This window comes from Sceloporus occidentalis, unplaced genomic scaffold, assembly GCF_023333645.1.
Source record: "Sceloporus occidentalis isolate IW3139 unplaced genomic scaffold, rSceOcc1.0.p SCAF_36, whole genome shotgun sequence".
In the NCBI taxonomy this organism is placed as follows: Eukaryota; Metazoa; Chordata; class Lepidosauria; order Squamata; family Phrynosomatidae; genus Sceloporus; species Sceloporus occidentalis.
In genome coordinates this window covers 9938-31632 of record NW_028317016.1, presented here as the reverse complement: position 1 = coordinate 31632, position 21695 = coordinate 9938, and the positions used below count along the sequence as shown (strand labels likewise).

Sequence of the window (21695 nt, the reverse complement as noted above, 5' to 3'; positions counted from 1 at the left end):
CAGAGTGATCTGCAGTCTTGTCCACGTCAACACTCTCACTTGTATTAACGAGAGAATCACTGACATGATGTCAGATTGTCCTTTTGGGTCAGGGCTGAAATGCAGTGGAAATGTTTTTTTGGGAATAAGTTCATTTACATGACAAATAGGGAATTTGCAATTAATTGCAATTCATCTGATCATTCTTCATAACATTCTGGAGTACTTGAAAATTTCCATCATCTAAACTGAGGCAGCATTAGATCTGCAGGCAACACTTAGATGGTCAGGAAGCTGCTGCCTCAATGACGCTTCAATAGAGGAGAGGTTAGGAGGCACAGAATGAAGATGGATATCTTTTTACCAGTGCACCAGTTCGAGCACGAAGATTCCACTTTCAGCCAGGAACAGCAGGCAAGCCATCTGGCAGAAATGAGTGCTTAGAGCACATGGCCAGGTCTCAGGGAGTTGTGGGAGTAATCTAGGATAGATTCTTAAATTGGTAGTTGATCGGCTTACTACCTCTTCCCCTGGTCTGTCAACAAAATTTGGTCTGAGTTGGGTGAGGTCATCAAGTACCTGCTGATTGTGAGTTGTCCCCATTCTCCATCACTAAAGCTAAAATCTAGAGGGTAAATACACTGACGTTCTCACATTGGTACCACAGAATAGTGAGCCAGTGGATGACAGCGGCTCGCCCATTGCCTTTTCAAGGGGATTCAAAAATGAGGTTTGCTGACTCTTCTAAGAGAGCCATAGTAGATGGTACAACTCATGCAGGTTCAAGCACAAGTCTCCTCAAAGGCGAGGAAGCTAGTGTGTGTCCGAATGATATAGCCATGGCTAATGGTGATTTGCTTTAATAGATGTATAGTTTCCCTAAGAGGCTCTGGATCCCTTTTACATAATTTGACATTCCATCTATGCCCAATAATTTGCCATCTGTGCCGCTGAAAAAAGTTGCCGCTGTTATGATGGTGGCCCCCTTAATTCCCTTTTCAGAATCTGAGGGTTTCATCTCTAGGCTTAAAGTGCCCAAGAAAGAGCCCAGTAAATTCTGTTAAATACACCACCTATCCTATACCTCCAGTGCCTCTGTCAATGATGGTAAGATAAGGCGGAATGGTAGGGTCTTTTGTTATGGGCAGGCATGCTTGTTATCTAAATCCGATACTGAGTGTACCTTTCTGTCTCTTGCCTTTCCACTAGGATTGATTTCACTTGTTGGGGATTTACTTCAGGAATAATTATTTGCCTCCCAGTTGGATGCTCTATATCCTGCTATTATTTTGAGGTTTTTGCTGCATTTTTGGAATGGTTGGTCAAGCAGCAGGGTTAATCTCATTATTATGTCATCTTTATTATTTCCTCTTTGTGGGCATGGTCGACAGTGGAGAACGTTCTTGCTTATTAGCTTGTTTCCAGTTGGTTGCTGAGGATGTTGGTGTCCTGCTGGCTGAGTAGAAGACGAAGGGCCCTTTTACAGTCTTTTGGAAATAGAAACCAACACTGTGGCAATAGTTTTCCGTTTTCCTAAGGGCTATGCTGGCTGCATTAGGTCAGCTCCTTGAGCTTTTCACAGAGGCTAAAAAAGTCCAGGTTCAGCTGGTTCAATCATTGCTTGGTCATTTCGTGTTTGCTTGTCCTGTATTGTCCATGGGCTGTGCCTTTCTTTCACAGGTGGTTGTCATTATCTATAGTGGGAGCCAAGCATCCCAGACATTTTGTTTGAGTCTCCAAGCAGATAAAGGAGCACCTGCTAATATGGTATGTTCCCAGGGCAAATTTGCTGGGAGCAGGAGGAGAGTTGGAATTCTCTTAAAATATTGCATAATCTGGCATTTTATGATTTTTTTTGTGGTGGTTGAGTTGTGGGGTCTGGATTTTTGCTAATATTGTTTGGCACCAATAATATAAGTGTTGTACATCTCACCAACCATATGAAATTTTTGGCCAGTCCTATCAATACTTCGATGTTTGCAATTTAACATTTGGGTGAAGGCTAGGCATATTCTAGCTGTGGCTAAAGTGGTGACAGAAGCCTTGCTGAAATGGTCGTTTTCTAGCAGGGTTTGGAGAACTTGATCAGCTATATTGTTTCAGGCTGCTTTTGCCTTTTTTATAATATGTTTCGGATTGGGGAGATAATGTGTCTTGTGAAGAGGTTCCCCTGGGGGTCCACAGTTGTAGATGTCTCTGTTTCTGCCGGATTGCCAGAAATTAGGGTTAGGAAGACTGATTAGAATGGTTTGGGGACTTTTTTTTTTTTTTTTGGTGACATCTAAAAGTGGTTCCCTGATACTGGCTGTAAAGGGAAGTCGGTGAGTCCACCTCTCCTCTGCTGTTAAGCTGGCACTACGCATGCAGCAATACCATGCCAGCAGTATCCTGCTCTTAAAGGGGCCACATGATGTTTTTGGTGGGAGTTCTCTCTGGGGTTGCTGGGACATTACTTAAAGCCCTGGCTCACTCATTTAGGTGCTCAGTTGTTCTAGTGTCTGTTGCCCCAGTCCCACACAAACCCCAGTCCCTGCCAAGGTAGGCTCTCTACACTATGAGGCAAATGTCTAAGCGAGATTGATCATAGCCTATTCTCTGCTAGGTTGTTTCACATTGGAGCAGCAAATGAAAGCATATGTAAGGGATTAAGAGAATTGGGGGATAGGGCTCCAGTCATTACAGGTTATATGTTCGCCCCCAGATATTGCTGCACATAGGGCTAAAGCTCATGTTTATGACAGGAATTTTGTTTTTTCTTTTGAAAGGGTTCACCTTTGCTAGCGCGGTTTCATGGGCCTTTGTTGGGTGTTCCCAGAGTGTTGACTGTTGCACAGCTTTCCTTTTCTACCATTGTTCTAGTTATTTACGTGGGCGATAATAACCTCAGTTTAAAGAGGTCACTTTGCTCTGGTCACATGACCAGCTTAGGGTGTGCTCCTCAATACAAAATCCCTTAAGCAAAGTTACAGGAAGTTGAATCCCATGATTTTAAAGTTTATTGTCAGAATAGGGGACATGGTAGTACAGCATAAGGAGCTGGAGGGGATAACAAGAATCTAATGGGAAGTGATGGGGTCCACCTTAATTCGATTGGGCTTGATATGTTCAATGTGGGGCTTCAGTCCGGCATAGGTCGCTGTCGTGGGGGGCGTGTCCTAGGCTATGTTCGGTTCTGTCCCAGACCTCTTTGGTGGAAAGGATCCCTCAGAGCAACACAGAATCCAAGGACTGTTTGCCCATAACAGGCAGGGGCTCACAGTACCTTTGGGACTTGGACTGTTGTTGAAGGTGTTTGGAAGAGCTGACTGTTGGGCCTATCGGTATTTCTGACTTAGGGAATCAATGTCAAGTTAAATGTTAATAAAGCTTAGGCCGACACACTACCCACAATTGGTGTCCAGTGTCTTTATTTGGGTCAGGTTGCGTGGGGAGTTGTATGGGTCAATGCTATAGGTCTAAGCAGTCAAGGGCCCCCTGGACCTATAAGCGGGATCTTGACTGTTGCGGCTTGTAGGGATTAAAATAAGATACATATAAGATAAGGCCAGGGAGTAAGGAAAGTATTCAGAGGTTGGACAGACTAGATGGGCTGAATCTATCATCTACTGTCACTTTCTATGTTTCTGTGTTCTATGTAGAACTGTTTGCCCAGAAAGGGCTTAGGGAGGTGTGTCCTGCAGGGTACTTATGGTACTTGCGGTATGTGTGTGTGTCTGGGTAATCGTGTCTGTCTGGGTAAGTTAGTTTAAGTGTCTAGTTAAGTTAGTGTGTGTGAGTATGTGTACATGTGTGTTAGTGTTTAGTGTCTGGTTCTTTTAATGTAAGTGCCTGTGTGTTTGTTATTGTGTCTGGTTGTGTGAGTGTAAATGTCTGGTTCCATTAGTGTTTGGATGTATATGTTAGTATAGGTGTTTGGGCCTGTTAGTATGAATGTCTGCGTGTGCTTCTGTGTGTTAGTGTTAAATTTCTAGTGGCTCTACATGTGGGTTAGCGTTGAGTGGCTGGGTGCGCGTGTGTTAATGTATGTGGATGGGTTTCAAAGTGTGAGCCTTAGTGTGAATGCCCCTCCCGAGGCCAGGCTCCGGATCTGCCCTTGCTGTTAATGGGGTTTGGATGTATATAAATGTTGAACTGCAGCGTCAATACCTCTGTCTTGGTTGGAACAATATCATTTCCCCTGAGATTAGAATTCTGGCATCTGGGTTTAATCCTCTTTGTTTTCGTGAACATTCTTCAATTATGCTGATTGTTTCATTTAAGTTTTCATTGAGATGAAGTACATGAACATTTATATCCATCCCCCCTCCTCTTTTCTCTCTCTTTTCTGTTTTCCTGTATACTTGGTGGATTGAAGTAGAGCCCTGAACGGGACTACTTTTTTAATCCTGCTCCCGCCCGCTCCCGCCCGCTCCCGCGGTTTTTAATCCCGCTCCCGCCCGCTCCCGCAATGTGGGTGTGCCGCTCCCGCCCGCTCCCGCCACATTTGTGGCCAATCCCGCCCGCTCACGCCACATTTGTGGCCAATCATGCCCGCCTCCTTACCTGATTTCCCGCGCAGTCCCGCGCGGCTGCCCTCGAGTTGTTCCCTCACGGCGTCTCTTCTCTTGCTCCGCCCAGGAACAAGGCGGAGTCACAGGAAGTGATGTCACATCACGTGACTCCGTTTTGTTCCTGGGCGGAGCAAGCTAGGAGACACTGTAAGGGAGCAGCAAGAAGGCAGCCTTGCGGGACTGCGCGGGATTACCGGGACACGCAGGTACAGTGCCTGACCGCCCGCTCCCTCCCGCAGCCCCAGCAAGACCGCCCGCGCCCGCAAGTTTTTTGGCGGGTCCCACGGGACCCGCCTCCCAGTGCAGTCCTCTAGGTTGAAGTCTCTGGAGCAGCTCTTCTGTTTTCGTAGGAATGGTTTTTAAACCAAAATGCTAGGGGTTTAAAGAAACCAGAAAAGCGAGTGGGCGCTAAGAAAATTCAAGAAGCGGTAAGCTTCAGTTGTGTTTTTACAGGAAACTCACTTAAGAGACCCGGGGAAAAAAGAAGCTCAGAGATAGATAATTTACCCAAGCTTTCTATAGCAATAATGTCTACTAAATCTAAGGGAACAACTATTCTATTTTAGAGACACATTTCATTTCAAGTGGCTTCTACTTTGTTGGATCCTGAGGGAAGTTTTACTTTTGTTAGCCACCATATTATTATCAAATAGGAAACAGAGTGAGTTTCTTTGCTCGGTACTGCATAAGCTCTTTGCATTCAATCTTTAAAAAGTCTTTAAAAATCTTACAAAGAATGTTTTTTATTTATCATCAACTGTTGTTCAGAACAATGGACATATTTGTCATGTCAAATAGGACATGACAGGGCTGCCTACTTTCCCCAATGATGTTTTAGCAGGATTCTGCATAGGAAGATGATGTAATGTTGGAAGTATCAGAGCCTAGAATCTAACTGCCCAATGTTATGAGGGAATTGGAGGTTTATGAGGCCGTTGTCCAATTTTAAGATCAAGATGGATAAATCTAAAATCTTTAATTTATCAGTCTAGTCTGAGGATAGTATGTATATTAGAAAGTCGTTCCCTTTAAAATCTGGATTTCTAGGAACATTGCTCAATTATATGTGGATAAAGCTTCATCTCTCTCTTTGCTCATACTGCTCTCAGATAATTTTCCAGTAGATATAGGGGTCTTTCCTTCAGCCCTCCCAGGATTTCAGATGCCACTTGGGATGGAAAGGTGGTACCCATGCCACAGCTGACTGAAGAATGCAAATTCATATATAGTTTTATGTACCACCAGTTTTGATTTGTGAATTGTTTCCATCTCTTAAATTGGGAGCTAACAGAATTTGAATATTTGGGCATGTAGCCACCATCTCAGCCAAGAGCATGTCTCTTTTATACCAACTATTAATAGTTTATGTCACCCACCTCCTCTTTGCTGGGAAATGGGAAGACCTTTTGGGTTTCTCACTGACTAAACAGCAGTGAAATGAAAATAATTATAAGATGTAATGATTTCGGTATAGATGTGGATATGTGGTGCACAGTCTGGGTCATATTTGGTGTGGACTAGCCAGTAATCCAGCCTGTCTGGAAAAAAATATTCCATGTATTCCAGAGAATTGTAGAAAGTCCCTCATCTTTTTCTCTGGGCATGATGCTCCTCCATGCATTTTAGCAGACAATACAATGAAGCATCTGAAAAAGCAAGCAGTATTCTGGGTTGCATAGGGAGAGACATTAGTAGCAGAAAGAGGGAGACGATTATGCCACTTTACAGATCTCTGGTCAAGCCTCATCTATAATATTGTGTACAGTTCTGGCGACCCCATCTTCAGTAGGATATCGACACATTGGAGAGCATTCAGAGGAGAGCTACAAAAATGACAAGTGGTTTGCAGGACAGAAATTATCTGAAAAGGTAATGATCATAATATGTATAGCTTGGAGGAAAGAAGAGAGAGGGGAGAAGCACCAGGAACATTTGAAAGCACACTCAGTTCCAAGCAAGTAATCCCTCACTTGGCCTGGAAGCACAGAGAAACTTCCTCTCCCCGGAACAGTCTCCTTGAGTGAGACCTCTGAGAGTTTATAGGTCCATGACCTTCACTGGTTGCAATTCTTTAGTTGGAGTAATGGCTCTGCCCTAGGAATCCATACACACAATTTACACCTCACGAAAGAGAATCTGCATAAAATATCTCCCTGTAAAGTGCTCAGAAAGCAATACAATATAACTAGAGATCTTCTTGACGTCTTTATAGACCCCATGAGTATCTTTTGTAGCATTGCCCACACAGGGAGACTTGCTTAGAGACCCTATTAGAATCTGTGTATACCGGCATGGTCTTTATTATTTTGATGGATGCCTCCTGCAATGTGGATGCTAACACCTTTGCTGTGTTAGTTTTACTATTTGTATGTATAAATAAGCATTGTTATATTAGAGTAAGCAATTTGAGCACTATGGCTTGTCCTACATCAAACCCTTCATTAAGTGTTTTTTATGCTAATCTGGTCTTGAATGCTAAATTAAGGGTATTATCAATTTCTGACAAGTTGATGTTTCCATGAGAACAAGTATTACAGCAATCATTGAATGATGAGACAGAATGTTTGTGAAGTACATCTGGAGACACAAGAGTGTATATAGTGTATCATTTTAGAATATTCATATAACAGAGGTCCTGAGAACATTAACACATTTCTTACAGCTATATATTGCTTCAGTAACATGCACAAGAAGTAAGTAGTAGGCCACTATATTCATTTCTCATGCCAGATTTACAATGACTCCCTATGAAGCAGCTGTACAGTGATTGGATACTGAGTGCCAGGCACTTGCAGGTGTCCATATTTATCTGTGATGAAATCTACTTTCTAATTTTGGCAGTGTGACCTTTCAAGTCTCAGACAGACGTGCCAGGATTCGGGTCAAAGACACTGAAAACTAGATCTATGGGCTGAATGTCCCACTCTACCTCGCACTCATCACCTCTTTCTGACAAGCAGTGCAAGCACAATTGAAAAATAAAAAACCTTTGTTTATTTAGGGTTGTCAAAACCAGAACTCTGATCACTTTTTTCAGTAGCAACAACAAACGTTTGTTACTCTTTAAGTCCATGAGTTTAAATTCTACATTGTTCCGGTTGTTAGCACACTCCCATTGCCCCCAGTAAGGGTTTTGTAGTCCACTTATAGAAAATAGCTTGCTCTGGACCAACCTTACATATTAGTGTAAATCTTAATGGTTTTCATTTTATCCCTGTCCCACTACAAAGCCCAAGAGAGTTATAACAAGTAGTATTACATTACACAAATGGTAGTAGAAGCCCCGAACAGTGTTCTAGTGAAGGAGGAAAGTCTTCCACATGAAATGTGTCCATGAATGTGTGTAATATGATTTAATCTTCAGATTATCCTTTGGAATAAACATATATAAAATCTTAGGTGTTTCAGGTAGAACCAACAGGTAAGTAGGTGCCTGTACAATGTTTCACTTAATCTGGTCATTGTCGTTTTAACTGTTTTCCTCTACACAAAGTCTTCTCCAGCTGTGAAATCACACATGGGAAGCAAACATTCAGTGATCAAGCTGCTAATCAGCATCAACCTCCTCTCTTTGTGATTTAAAGAGCTGTAAAGTGATAGTTTTTCCAATTTTAAAGCCAAAGTCATATCCTGTACATTCAAGAGCTTGCAGAGGCTGTTGTTGCTTTGGGGTACGTCATCCAAAGTTGCCTTTCCAAGTCTACATTCTTACTACCACATGATGAAACATCCTAGCATCCATTTTTTTAGGACCAAAAAACAGTTTGTACTTAAATTGTCTTTTTCCATTTTCATACTCTCTAATGTTCAGTTCTAATGTCCACATTTGATTGAAAGGAGAACAAGAAGGGCCTCTATTGGGAAAACAGAAACTTTTACAGATAAAGTGTAAAAAAAAAATATAGATTTTCTTAAACTAAAAGTTTAAAAATAATATTTCCTACTGGGGATTCTCACATGGGTATCTGACTAATTTTTAAAATTTACATTTTCAGGATCAAAACACTCAAATTAAATTGTGTAAATTAAATGCACAATTCTTCTAAATTTCTTAATCAGTTGTATAATGAACTATGGATAAAACACACGGCAAAACCCTGCTCCCTAGCCACATGGTGGCTCAAAAGTAAACAGCATTATTTTAATGTTTATTCTGCTATTCCAAAGGTCAGCTTTATGTATGGACAGGCTACTTCACACAAGCCAAGAGGCTAAGAAATTATCACTGTATTTCAAGAGAGGAATCAAAGTTCTTTTCTTTTCCAAGTGATGCTTTGGTGTCTAGGGTCTGTGCAAATCTAACAGAGATCAGACAATAGTGGTGTTCATTTTAACATCTTAACAATGCTATCAAAAAGGGTCCATACACACGACACAGTTTCATACGAAACAATACATTCCTGCTATACGATATGGAATAATATAGTTATCAAATATCAGTATTAATACATTATTTTATTTTGTATAGCAGAGTATAGTGACTGCAGCAGGGTCTTCTTTAATATTGATTGGACCCTGGGCAAGCATTTGCTTGGGCCCTCACCCCCCAACAAAATACAATCATGCCCTCCAACACCAAAAAAACCCTCCATATATTTTCCCCAAAACAGCCTGCCTGTGCATCTTTGCCCCAATCAGCCTGCCTGTGGCATTTTTGTCCCCCACATAAACATCCATGCTATCACACACATACTCATGTGTCCACTCATTCACACATATTAATTCATTCACAAATACTCATTCACACACTCATTCATGCGCCCCCCCCACACACACTTGTCTCAACTGCAGATTTGTCTTTGGCGCTCTCTCACACTTCTGCATGGGCCTGCAGCTTTTATCTGCGTTGCTCACACACAGTGTGTGATCAGCTTCTCTTTAACCACCAAGGGGAAGCAGGACCACAGCAGAGTCATATAATTTGATGTAATGTAACATGACCATGCTGCATCTCTGCTTGTCAGGGTTCCGCCATGCCAGCCTGGGTATGTAATAATTATACAGATGTCATGCCTACATGCAGCCACTAGTGGCCACCCTTCCCTCTCAGGCGCACCCGTTTAATTATTTGGGACAGCTGAGCCATGTTACCTGGGTATAGCCCTGCCCTTATACACATGCCCTTCCTGAGGGCTCCCTGCCGTTTGCCCTGCCATGAGTCCAGTGCCCTGTTCCGGCTGTGCTCCAGCCGTGTTCTCCTGGGCGTTACAAGATAGGTTGATCGCAACTCAGAGATAAGCAGCTGGCTTGGAAATGATCATGGGGGTTGCCCAGGCACCCTAGTGTGGTGGGCCCAGTAGTAGTAGTAGGCTCAAGGGGCAGATGCAATGGGCTCCCAGGAATGACTGGGCCCGGGGCAGCTGCCCCTTTTGCCCCGCATTAAAGATGGCCCTGGACTGCAGATAAGAACCATTCATCCCAACCTTAAGTCCTTGGTCTTGTCTTAGATTACTTAGATAACTATATACCTATCCCATGCATATTTAAATTCCCTTCTCTACTTGAATTACCGGCAGTCTACTTACATTTTTAAATCTATCACTTAAGCTACAAGGCTATTCCACTTATCTACCACCATCTCAATAAAGGAAAACTTCCTTACATTACAGTTAAACCTCTGAGCCTCTAGTTTTAGATTATGGCCTTTTGTTCTAACATTTCTCACTTGAAATAACCTTCTGTACTTCTCTTTATGTATTTTAATGTTTCTATCACATCCCTTCTGTATTCTTTTCACCAAGCTGTATCCCTTAATCTCCCCTGACTTTTTATCTGCAAACCATTCACCACGTTAGTAGCCTCTTTCTGAACCCTCTCTAGAATGGGATGGAAGTATTCTGCTGAAGATGAGGTCTCCAAAAGTGTACATAAAAGTCTAGGTGAGGTTTGACTAGGGATCTGTAAAGTGGGATAACCACCTCCCTCTTTCCCCTAGTAATGCCTCTAGCTGTTCTACTCAACACCCTGCTTGCTTTTTGGGATGCTTTGCTGCTTTGTCTACTTACCAGTAAGTACTCCTAAATCTCTATCTACTATTGTACTTGACAGCACAGTATGCCCAATGCTATATGTTGTGGAAGGCCATGATGTGTAAACAACCTATGTGTATGAGTGATGGCATATACAGTAAGTACCTTCTCCAATCCATAATTTAAAGTAACTGATTTCTCTTAAACTTACATGTAAAGTAATGTGAACTGAATATCAATATTTAAAATAATGGGGGGGATGAATCCTATATGTCAAGTAGATATGGAGCATACTGGGAATTTTTAAAATACATTTAATTGATACTGTAAGACTGTGTTTCTCAAATCTTTAATCGGCCAGGGCAAAGATCAGGTTAAAAATGTCATAGCAAGCAAGTCCTATGCTAAATTCTGCTGGAGAGCAATGGTGGTATTAATATTTATGTGTCATCTGTTCTAATCTTACTCCCATCAGTTAGTTTTAGTAACATTAGGTCACTATCTGAAGAGAGAGGGGAATGAAAAAGAAAGAAGGAAGACGCTCGCTGAAGTGAAGGTAGGTAACAGAGAAATGGGGAAAAGATAAGAAGGGAACAAAGAGGTAAAATCAGAGAAAATACAATTGTTAAAGTAGAAGAAATATTTGGGAAACAGCTGCAAACATTTCTAAAGTAAACGCTTAAAGGAACATAGTGTAAGGGAAGAATAGAAAAAGCAGATAACTCTCTCAAGGAAAACTCCTGGATAACCGAGGATAAACATAAGATCATATAAACTGGTGGGATTATTTTTACTTCTGGAAAGAGAACTAATTTTGCACGCCATAAAATGTTTTTTTTTGTTTGTTTTATGAATAAAGCTGTATTGGCACTTAGGTTCTCCCAATTTAAACTTTGTTCAATCAAATATAATATAAATATATTTAAAGGAGAGCTACCAACACTGTTTAGAAATTATAGAACATGTCTGTTAAATGATGGAAAATTGCACTTATAAAACTAATATCAGACACAATCAGAAGGTTATTGACATGTGTGCCAACCTGCTAAACAGGTTTTTGTGCTGGTAGCTGCAGTACAGCCTATTTATAAAAATCTTATATATTTTGCATAAGAAACAGCAATTCTGATAAGGCAGTATCACACCTCAGACCCAATTGTAAGACCCAAAGGTAATGTGGATACCCTAATACATTTGAACCGGTCAGTTAAGAGGAACTGCTTGAATTTCATGCATCACTCAAGTTGTGTAACAGCAGTATAGTGGCTTTTTATCTTAAGTTTATATTAGCCCAATATGCCATATAAACACACTATGATCGTCTCATACTGCCTTGTGGTAAACAATAAATATCTTAGTCTAAACCACCGTGAGTGACCCTGTAACTAAGGGACAATAAGCAGAACTTTATATTGGTGTAAAAATGTGACTCTTCCCCTCTAAATACATACTTATGTTGCTTAAATAGTCAAGGGCCATAAGAGGAGATCCTCCAAACCCATACCGGAATCAACTCATGACTCAATTCATGTCAAGGCGTTACTTAATGTGTAAATTAAATATACAGTATATGTGAAACATTCTGTAACATTATCAGCCTTTATCTTTATGTGCACATACATACAATCCCCAATACATAGACTCCACATATTAATTATGGTGACCTGTTTATATAATCTTAATTTGGTAGAAACTGGATTTGGTAACAAACTTCCATAGAGTTCATGTGAAGAGGAGAGACCCCTCTGAGCTTTGTGAAGTAAAAGGTGTCCTCAGTTGAATAGAATTGGTTACATTGGCTTATGTAAAGCTATTCTGGTGCAAAATTGAAACAATTTCACTGTATAACAACACTATACTAGAAATATTCTTTATAAATATTCAGGAGGGGGCTGGTATCTTATGTCCTAAGGGGGGAACAAGTAAAGCCAAGTGGCCACCTATGTAAAATACACATTCACATATGTTTACTCAACACGCATGATTACACACACTTACCTTACGTGACCTCACTGATCTCCTAACTCCACAAGCAGGCTGTTCCAATTTGGAACAGTTCTTTTTTACTCCTTAACGACTAAGGCTGTGTTACCTATTTTTACATTTAAGGACTGAGTGATTTTTAGCACTTTTGCAATCTTTTTCAATCATAATTCATTCTCCTCTTATTTAGTTTACCTACACAAGTTATATATTCTTTTTTTCCAGGACAAGTAGGCTCTCATTTAAAGCTAAACATACATATACATATATATGGTGGGAAAAATTTATAACAAATTTTTAGTTTCACCCATAAAACTATACCTAACCATTGCAAATTAAAATTAAGATATTTGTTCTGATTTTGAAAATACCTCATATGCCTTGTTTTTTTCATCTATTTAGCATGCTGGGGCTTCAATAGTGGTCTCAGGTCTGGAATCTACCCCATAAAATTATGTTACTGAAAGAAGGCAACCTAGGGTATTTCACTAGGGCCATTTTCAGGCAGCATTATTTTGTATTCTTTACACATTTATTGCAATTTTTCTTAGTATTTTTAATGCCAGAAAATGCTTAGAAAATAACCCAAATTATGTTCATCTATATCCCACAATTTAGTTAATTGCTCCCCAAATTAATGCCATAAAGCCACTTCAGCACAGTGTATTTTTGTATAATTTTTACCTGTATTTTTTGGGGGGGGGGTAGTGGGGAGTGTTGTAGGAAGGAGGGGAAGTGTTTTGTTTTTTTAAATTCAAGTGTTTGCAGTTAAAATTATGAATGAGGCAAAATTTTGATTAAATAATATTTTGGCCACTCAACATTACTAGGAATTATGTTTCTAATTCTGCATTAAAGGGGACTCTTGTTGAAACAATATACCGTATATTTTCTTGAGCATAAAATATAGCCTTGTGTAAAATAACATTGAAGAAAATTTGGTTTTATTTCATTGTTCTAATAATACTTATCTGCACACCTGAGTTTCATCATTGTTGTCAGTTATGAGATTGTAGGTAACTTGTCCTACTCAAACACCATACTGAGTTGATTCTTTATGGCAATGCCAATGAAGACCTGCTTACCATATGACATCATCATTTTCTCCATATCCTGTCATTTGTCAGAGTGTCAAGTTCTGAGTGGTTAGGACTGAGATATTTTCCTGGCATATAGTGGCAGTACAGGGTGTCGTTCTTCCTTAGGGACAAGGAACTGAAATAGAAAGGGTTAATACCTCCCAACTCCTCCTCCTTACCGCATAAGAGTCCACGGAACACCAATGCCGTCAGTTCTTCCTTGTCCCTTGTGGGGCACATGAGTTGTGTCCACGGGCATCCCTGATCCGACTGCTCCCCAGGTGGTGAGCAGAGTGAGGCAGAATCAACTGACGGCGATTCTCTAAATTATTTGTTCCTTAATATAGTGGAAATACGTATTTCCCTCCTTCATGTTGTCTGCCATTAAAATTATTTTGCAAGCATATTGGTGTTCTTGGTACTTACTGATGGCATTGGTGTTCTGTGGACTCTTATGGGGTAAGGATGAGTTAGAAGGGGGGTATGAACCAGTTCCTAAGGTCTTTTTTTGTTGTCCGTTTTTTTTTTGATTTTTTTTTAAATTACTAGCGCCGCAGTTCTGTCTTTTTTGGGGGATATTACTAATAGAGTTAAATTAAGACACAATAATTGCACTGTTAACATGTTAAGGAGGAATACCAAAAAAGTTACAGTACTTATCTGGAAACTGAATCATTAAGAGCCATATCCAACCTATAACCCTCTTCTCAATTTTGATTATGGATGGTATCTCTTATTAAATGAAATGGCAATTTTACCAACAAACAACTAATTATTGTTTCTACTTGTCATTCCTCTATAGGAAATGTTTCCAATACAGTCAGACATTGTTCGTGAACATAAAAGACAGGCGTATGCAATAGCAAGAGAGATGACAGGAGACAGTGGTAAGTATTGTGGACTTGGATGAAAATAACCTTTTTAGGGAAAAGAAACATGACCTGGGGAAACGGCACTTGACCTGAAGACTCCAGATCTAACATGGAGGGTTCGCAGGTATGCTGATCAAAGAATGATGCTTGTAGTTTAACAAAGCTCAGTACCGTACACTGGAACAGTCTACATGAGGAGATGCTGAGGCACTTCCAAATATTAACCCTTTAACAGCCCAACATAAAAATTATGTTGTTTTGTCTCACTACTGGTGGCAGCCAAATTGTCTTAATAATGGAACATCATTTGTCAGAAGGTAAATTACCTGTATTCAAGCAGAAAACTTAAAACAAATGAATGTTTTTTTCCGAAATCAGAAAGTTAACGAAAAAAAATTGTCTCCATTTTTACTAGTTCTGTATTATTTATATACCTGTAAAACTGTGAATATTTTATTTGAATTCTTTAAAGCTTTTGTTTTCTAAATTCCACTTTTTAAAATGTATTCATAAACATAATGTCTTACATATTTGAATATGGTTTGAAGAAAAGCCCATACGTCTTCCGAAAACAGAAAGAGAGACATTACGGTTGAAGAAAGACACAGCAAACAAAGCTCTGGTTCTTAAAGGGAAAGTCCCATGGAAAAACACTTATCTTAACTTGAGCTTTTTAACCCCTTAAGGACAATAGGGGTTATTACTCGTAGTACATTGCGGGACAATGGCTCTTTTAACGTTTTTCAGTGTTACTGTTTAGCTGTTCTTCTTTCTCATTTCGTGCTCCCACACATATTATATATTGTTTCTTTTCAGGACAAACAGGGCTTTCTTTAGATACCATTAATTTTATCATATCATCTAATTTACTATAAAAAAAATGATAAAATATGTGAATTTTTTGTTAAAAAATTACTTTTTCTCACTTTTTAAACAAAAAAAACAAAGTATAAAATATGGTGAAAATTGAGAGAGGGACTTTCTGATTTTTACTTGAAACATCTCTTACTCATCTGCAAAAACGAATGAAAAAACCTGCTAAATAGATTCTACTATTTGTCCTGAGTTTAGAAATACCCAATGTTTTTATGTTTTTTTTGCTTTTTTCTGCAAGTTATGGGGCAATAAGTACAGGTAGCATTTTGCTATTTCAAAACCTTTTTTTTCCAAATCTGGTAATTCTTTCCCCCATGTGCCATTTCGCGTATCTTTGAAGCCAGCCAATGCAATTTACCCCATCAAATCATATATTTTTAAAAATTAGAAACCCCAAGGTATTTGAAATGCTGGTATTTTAACCCTTTCCATGCACTAATTTTACCACCAGCCTTTGTGAAACTTTATGGTAGTACATTTTTTTTGTATTTTTTTCACACATGTTGTACTTCAGGTATAAATTTATCGCTCCTGGTATATGTCCGTGTCAAACAACCCCCCAATATGTGTTCAGTAACATCTCCTGAGCGCAGTGATACCCCCCATGCATGAGTTTGTTGGGTCATTTGGGAGGTAAAAGGCCGCCTTTGTGAGGTGTGTATTTTTATGCCATTTAGACATCTGGTCCTACTGCCCCCATGTCCCATATTTGGGACATCTTTAAACCCGGCCATTTCAATTTGCCACATCCACTCATGCATTTTTTAATACGAGACACCCTATGGGCATTTGTAATGCCAATATTTTAACTCTTTCCATGCTGGAATTTTTGTAAAGATAAAGAATTGTAAGCAATATTCATTTTTTATTTTTTTTTGGTGACAGTGGGGCTTTTTACGTGTTACTATATTTATTTTAATTTAAAAAAAAAACATTTTTGAACAATAATTTTTTTTTTTTACTCTCATTAGGGAGCTGGGCTCCTTTGACCTTGCATGGTTGGATGCATTCCTACCTACATTCAACCTGGAGGAGGAGCTCGAGAGTTCTCAAGAGGGTCTGGATAGACCCTCTGTGAACTCATTTTCTATTGTTAATGCCATCCTGTGAATGACGGCAACGCATTTACAGGATGGCACTTGTGGTTGCTCTTCGGAGCAATCACAAGGCGATCGGGGTAGGGGGTAGTGTTACTGACATGCCTCGATACCGAGGCATGTCAGCAACACAGTTTATGCTTAGGAAGCGATTCCGATCGCTTCCTAAGCTGTTTTAGCCGGGGTGCCGCCGCGATCTTTGATGATCGGTGCGACGGCGGCCATTTTTCTTCCGGGGAGGGCTTTCCTCCCCGGATCCACGGTCAACCTCACTTGTGAGGCTTCCGTGGATGCTGCAAAGCCGCCGATCGCGGCGAAAATGGCGCGATCTCGGCGATGCAGCTATTTAACGGCAGCCCGTACATGTACGGGCATTGTCATTATCTCGTTGCACGGCAACCCCGTACATGTACGTGGATTGTCGTTAAGGGGTTAAATACAGTCTATATACAGTAATGCAATTTAGCATTGAAGAAAATCTGGTTTTATTTCATTCTGTTCCAATACATTTATCTGTAGACCTGGAAGCTGCTTTGTAGACAGCCATGTGATATTTTGGATGACTTTCTCTCTATTCACCACACTTTAGCTGGCTGTTTATTGTAATGTTAAAGAAGTCCGGTTTGTGCAACAAAGCCATTTCCTATGTTGAATTTCATTAGTGAGACTGCCAGTGTCTGGGTGATTAAGACTGAGACATTCTTTGGTTACCATAAGGCATTATGGTGTCAGTGTGTTTGTCTTGTAGATTGGTCAAGGATCAAATATGAAAACATAGGATATAAAAACTGGTTTAAAAAGGACAACAAAAGAATACAGGTGATACATGTTGGAGATGTCCCCCTTTAAACCAGCAGACAAAATATATTTTTCTTAAAACTTGTTAACCTAATCTATACCTAGAATCCAAGAAGTCCAAAGTCATAAAATTGGGATGCTCTTTATAAAGTTCCGAAACTACTGCAAAATTTGGTGCAGCTGGAAATGTTATTTCCGGTAGAATAAAGTTGTGTTGGTGTAGCGTTTACAATGCGCAAACGTTTTGGTAAAAAGTCAACCGATGACCCCTAGTGGCACAAAACCATAATAGTAACATAAACTAGTTACATCTTTTTTTTTCAGTTCCCCATTTAGACCTGGGGAAGAAAGTGAGTCTCCCTCAAGATCTAATGATGGAAGAGCTTTCCTTGCAGCGAAACCGTGGATCTTGTATGTTTCTGGAGAGGCAAAAGCGTGTGCAGAGATTTATCCTTGAGCACCAATCAAACCAAACCAACGTGAGTTCCCCTATATTATTAAGAAATGTGTGAAATGAGCTGTGAGTCTCCAACTGTTTGATTGCAACCTCTAGGCTTTTACTGAGAATGATGGAAAGTGTATTAAAACAAGAGAGGTCTACACTTGCACAGGAAAAAGGAAAATCTCTGCCTTTTTGAAGTATTTAATGAATCCTGCCATCTTTGCCCCACACAGCCTGCCTGTGCCATCTCTTCCCCTACTTACACATCCACATCCATGCTATTACACACATACATACTATACATACATAACTACATACTCATTCACGCATATTCATTCACTCATTCTTATTCAGACATACCCATTAATTTACTCATTTATATATACTCATTCACGCTGCCTTTCGCACCCCTTGCCTCACCTGCAGATTTCTCTGTGGTACTCTCACGCTGTGCAAGCAACTTCTTTACTACCCAGGGGAAGCAGGAAGGCAGCAGGATCATGTGACGTAAAGTGCCCCCACTGTGTTTCTGCTTCCCCTGGGCGGTACAAGAGACCTTGCAGTTGGCCTGTGTGAAATTGGTTGCAGAGGTCACCAAGGCCCCCTAGAGTGGTGGGTACAGTCACAATCGCGAGGCCTGTGACCGTGTTTGTTACAGACTCAAGGGGCAGGAGCTATGGGCCAACCAGGAATGGCCCGGCCCAAGGCAGCTGCCCCTTTTGCCCCGAGCTAGACGGCCCTGAGCATTACTGTAAAGTTTGGTGGTGGTGGGATAATGGTGCAGGGCTGTTTTTCACTGTTTTGGGGAAGGCTCTTTAGTTCTGCTTAAAGAGTAATGTTAATGCTACAGCATACAATGACATTTTATACTTTACCAAAACAACTGTAGTAGTGTAGCATGTTGAATGCCCTGACTGCAAAGTTTCATTGCACTGCGAAACGGCAGTATACTAATGTGAAAATGCTTTGTAGGCATCATTTACTGAAAACTGGCTACCTAAACTCTTCTTTAAAAAACATATTCTCCAAAAAAAATATTTTTTAAAAAATAATTGAATTTTGTATATGGTTCCAAACATTAGTGGCAATGTTTTAGGATTACATAATGCATACTCTTAAGACATCTGTCCTTTTCTCAGGCAGGTAGTAATGTAAGTGCATCTCAGTCTGGTCAGACAGCTCCTGGTGAAATGTCAGGTAAAGGAGGCCTTGATGGGAAAGAGAACGATCACTCAGAGATTTATATAACACCTGGTGGAAGCAAGACTCCTCCAATTGTACCCAAGAAATCTGCCAAGGTTTTGCAGTTGAAGATGTCTTTAAATCCAGGTGCTATAGCACCAGGTACTTCATTTTTCAGTATAAAACCAAGGTTGGGATAGTGCTTTAAGCTTGGAGCGAAATGGCAAACACAACAGAATGGATTAATGCATCCTAAGATTGTGAGTTCATATTGAGAACGTCATAGTTTTAGATTTCACTATGCATTACTATGAGCCAATTCCTGACAGATTCTACTACAAGTTACCAGAAAGACCCCTGCAAAATCTAATAGATCACCCAATATTAAGTATCTATAATGCAGGGAGAGCTTAGGTGTTCTTGCTGGGAAAGCTCAGTGACTGTTTATAATGCATAGTAAAGGCAAGGGGTCAAAACGTCCAACAGTCACGGTTTAGAAAAATTAACAAAGATCATTATTCCATTTTAACCATGAACTTCAGGGTTGGAAATTATGAGAAAGCAGCTCAGGTAGCACAGGATTTGGTGAAAAAAAAACAGTCTTCAAAGACTTACTTCATATATAAAGTGTTTTACATATAGATTTATGTTTCTTCATTGTTAAGGTTACTCAGGACCTTTGAAGGAGGTTCCATTTGAAAAGTTTAATAGCACAGCCATCCCTAGGTCCTATCGTTCACCATGGATTGAAGACAAGAATACTGAATACATTACACTTGTCAATGAAGTGCTCCCAGAACCTACAGGAATAGCTTTCGATGCCACATATCGCAGTTATAACAGGTCAGTCATTCTATTATAAAAACTGAGTATTGCGCAAAAAAATTATATAAATGATATACAATACAATAATTGTATAAGCAAAAAAACACGTAATAAGTAAATGTGAGTGTGCTGCTGGTACACCTCAGAACAAAACCCCACTTTGTTAAAGAAAAAACTGCAAAAACATATATAGGTGACCGCGCCCCTCACACAAAGTGAGTATAAATAATGCAAATAATACCAATTAAATGTAGCTTCAAGGAAATCCGAGCAGTATGTAAAATTCAATCATAGAACAAAGAGAAAAGAAAAAAACATCATAGTGTATAAACTATCATCAAAATAATTGTATATATATATATATCTAACAGGCAAATTGGACCCTTACGTTTGGTGGGGCTTATTCAAGCCCATAAATCGCGTAGGGGGGTGAGCGGGAGGGATTGTTCGTCTCCCGAACAGATTTCACTCTCCACCTTGGAATTTTTCAAAACTTCGTGATCTCGGAAAGAGAGCGAGAAATCGAGGTAACTACTCCCCAATTCTTCGAAGCACAGATCCGGAGGCGAGGATGAGATAAAGATGAATACTTTAATATATAAAATAAATAAATAATCGGATTAGCGGCAGTTTTCAAAATCACGGAGTCCCGCGTTCATCCACTGCTGCACAGCCGAATGTATATCCGCAAATAAAAGTCACGTCCTCCTTCTCCTCTGTCACAACGTGCAACGTACTTTAACCGTTCCTTTTCTGCTACTTCTTGTATAATTGTTTCTAAACTTACAGGACTGTAACTTTTTTCTTCAAATAAGTTCTTGAGTTGTTTGGTTTGTCTTCTCAAATTGGGTTTTTTCTGTGCAGTTCTTTCTCATCCTTAAAAACTGGCCCTTAGGAATGTTTTCCAACCAAGGTAAATAATGACAACTATCTTGGCGCGGTCACCTATATATGTTTTTGCAGTCATTCTATTAGTTTAACATGTTTTCACACGTACTAACTGTCAATTTTAAAATTCTGTCAACAAGGGAGGCTAGGGGCAACCGTAGTCAAAGAAGCAGAGGTAAGTATGATAGTGGACATGGGGCAGACAGGAATCCCAAGCCACCACCTTACCTAGATGTACTGGGCTGTTCCAAGATTAACTTGCTGATGGAAACTTTCATCAATTAGTATCCACAGTTAACAAACAATAATTCAGAGTAACAAAGTCAACTTTATCAGTGTATTACTCTAGATTACCTTTTGGAAATTATTGTGCTGCAAGTGACTAATTTTCTTTTTTTTTTTTTTTTTTCTTTTTTTTTTTTAGAACTCCTGTTCCTTTTGGAAGTTTGTCTGTGGTTGATGGTTCAATGACTCCAAATATATTTTGAAGAACTACAGGCACATATAGAGGAAACTGAAACTAACGGACTGGAACTAATGAGCCCAAAGACCTAGTTATTAACAGGACACCTCGTGGGTGGGCAATGAAATACATACCAGAGTCAGTAGACCTGTAGACTCATGATCAGCTTGTGTTCATGATCAGCTCTGTGTGTTCAAGTTCAGCATGGTCACAGTGGCAAAATGTTCTTTATAATGCTTTGTATTGTCTGTATGGAGTAATTACTAGACTAGTTTTTGGCTCACTTATTTTCGGATAAAAAATGTTGTTTCCTATCCTTCGTTTCGGTTGAAATTTGGGTACCAGTTTTAATTTGGAAACAAAATGCATTGCCTGAAAACACATCTCTCTGTGTCCCCAAGTCCTTTCTGTGGCCCTTGCACCCTCTGCCTTGTATCTGCCCCCCACCTGCTCACCTAGGTTCTTAACCCATTTTCTTATAGCCTCTGATTTCTTGGCAGAGGGAGAGACCATGCTGACAGGGAGCTGGGAGGAGGGGGTGTCAGTATGTGAGACAGTGTCCTGCTATATTGAAAAAAAGACAGGAGAAACACAGGAGCATGTAGTGCACACACAGTGTCTGCAATAGAAGCTGCTCTAAATTATAATATAAGCCTTGCTTGCCTGTAGAAAATGCACAGCTTTCCTTACAG

General features: G+C 40.0%; 1 pseudogene; it reads left to right on the top strand.

Annotated features, from left to right (window-relative positions):
• The first annotated feature begins 321 nt into the window (after positions 1 to 321).
• On the top strand, positions 322 to 21157 carry LOC149297828 (myozenin-3-like; annotated as a pseudogene).
• The last annotated feature ends 538 nt before the right edge of the window (positions 21158 to 21695 follow it).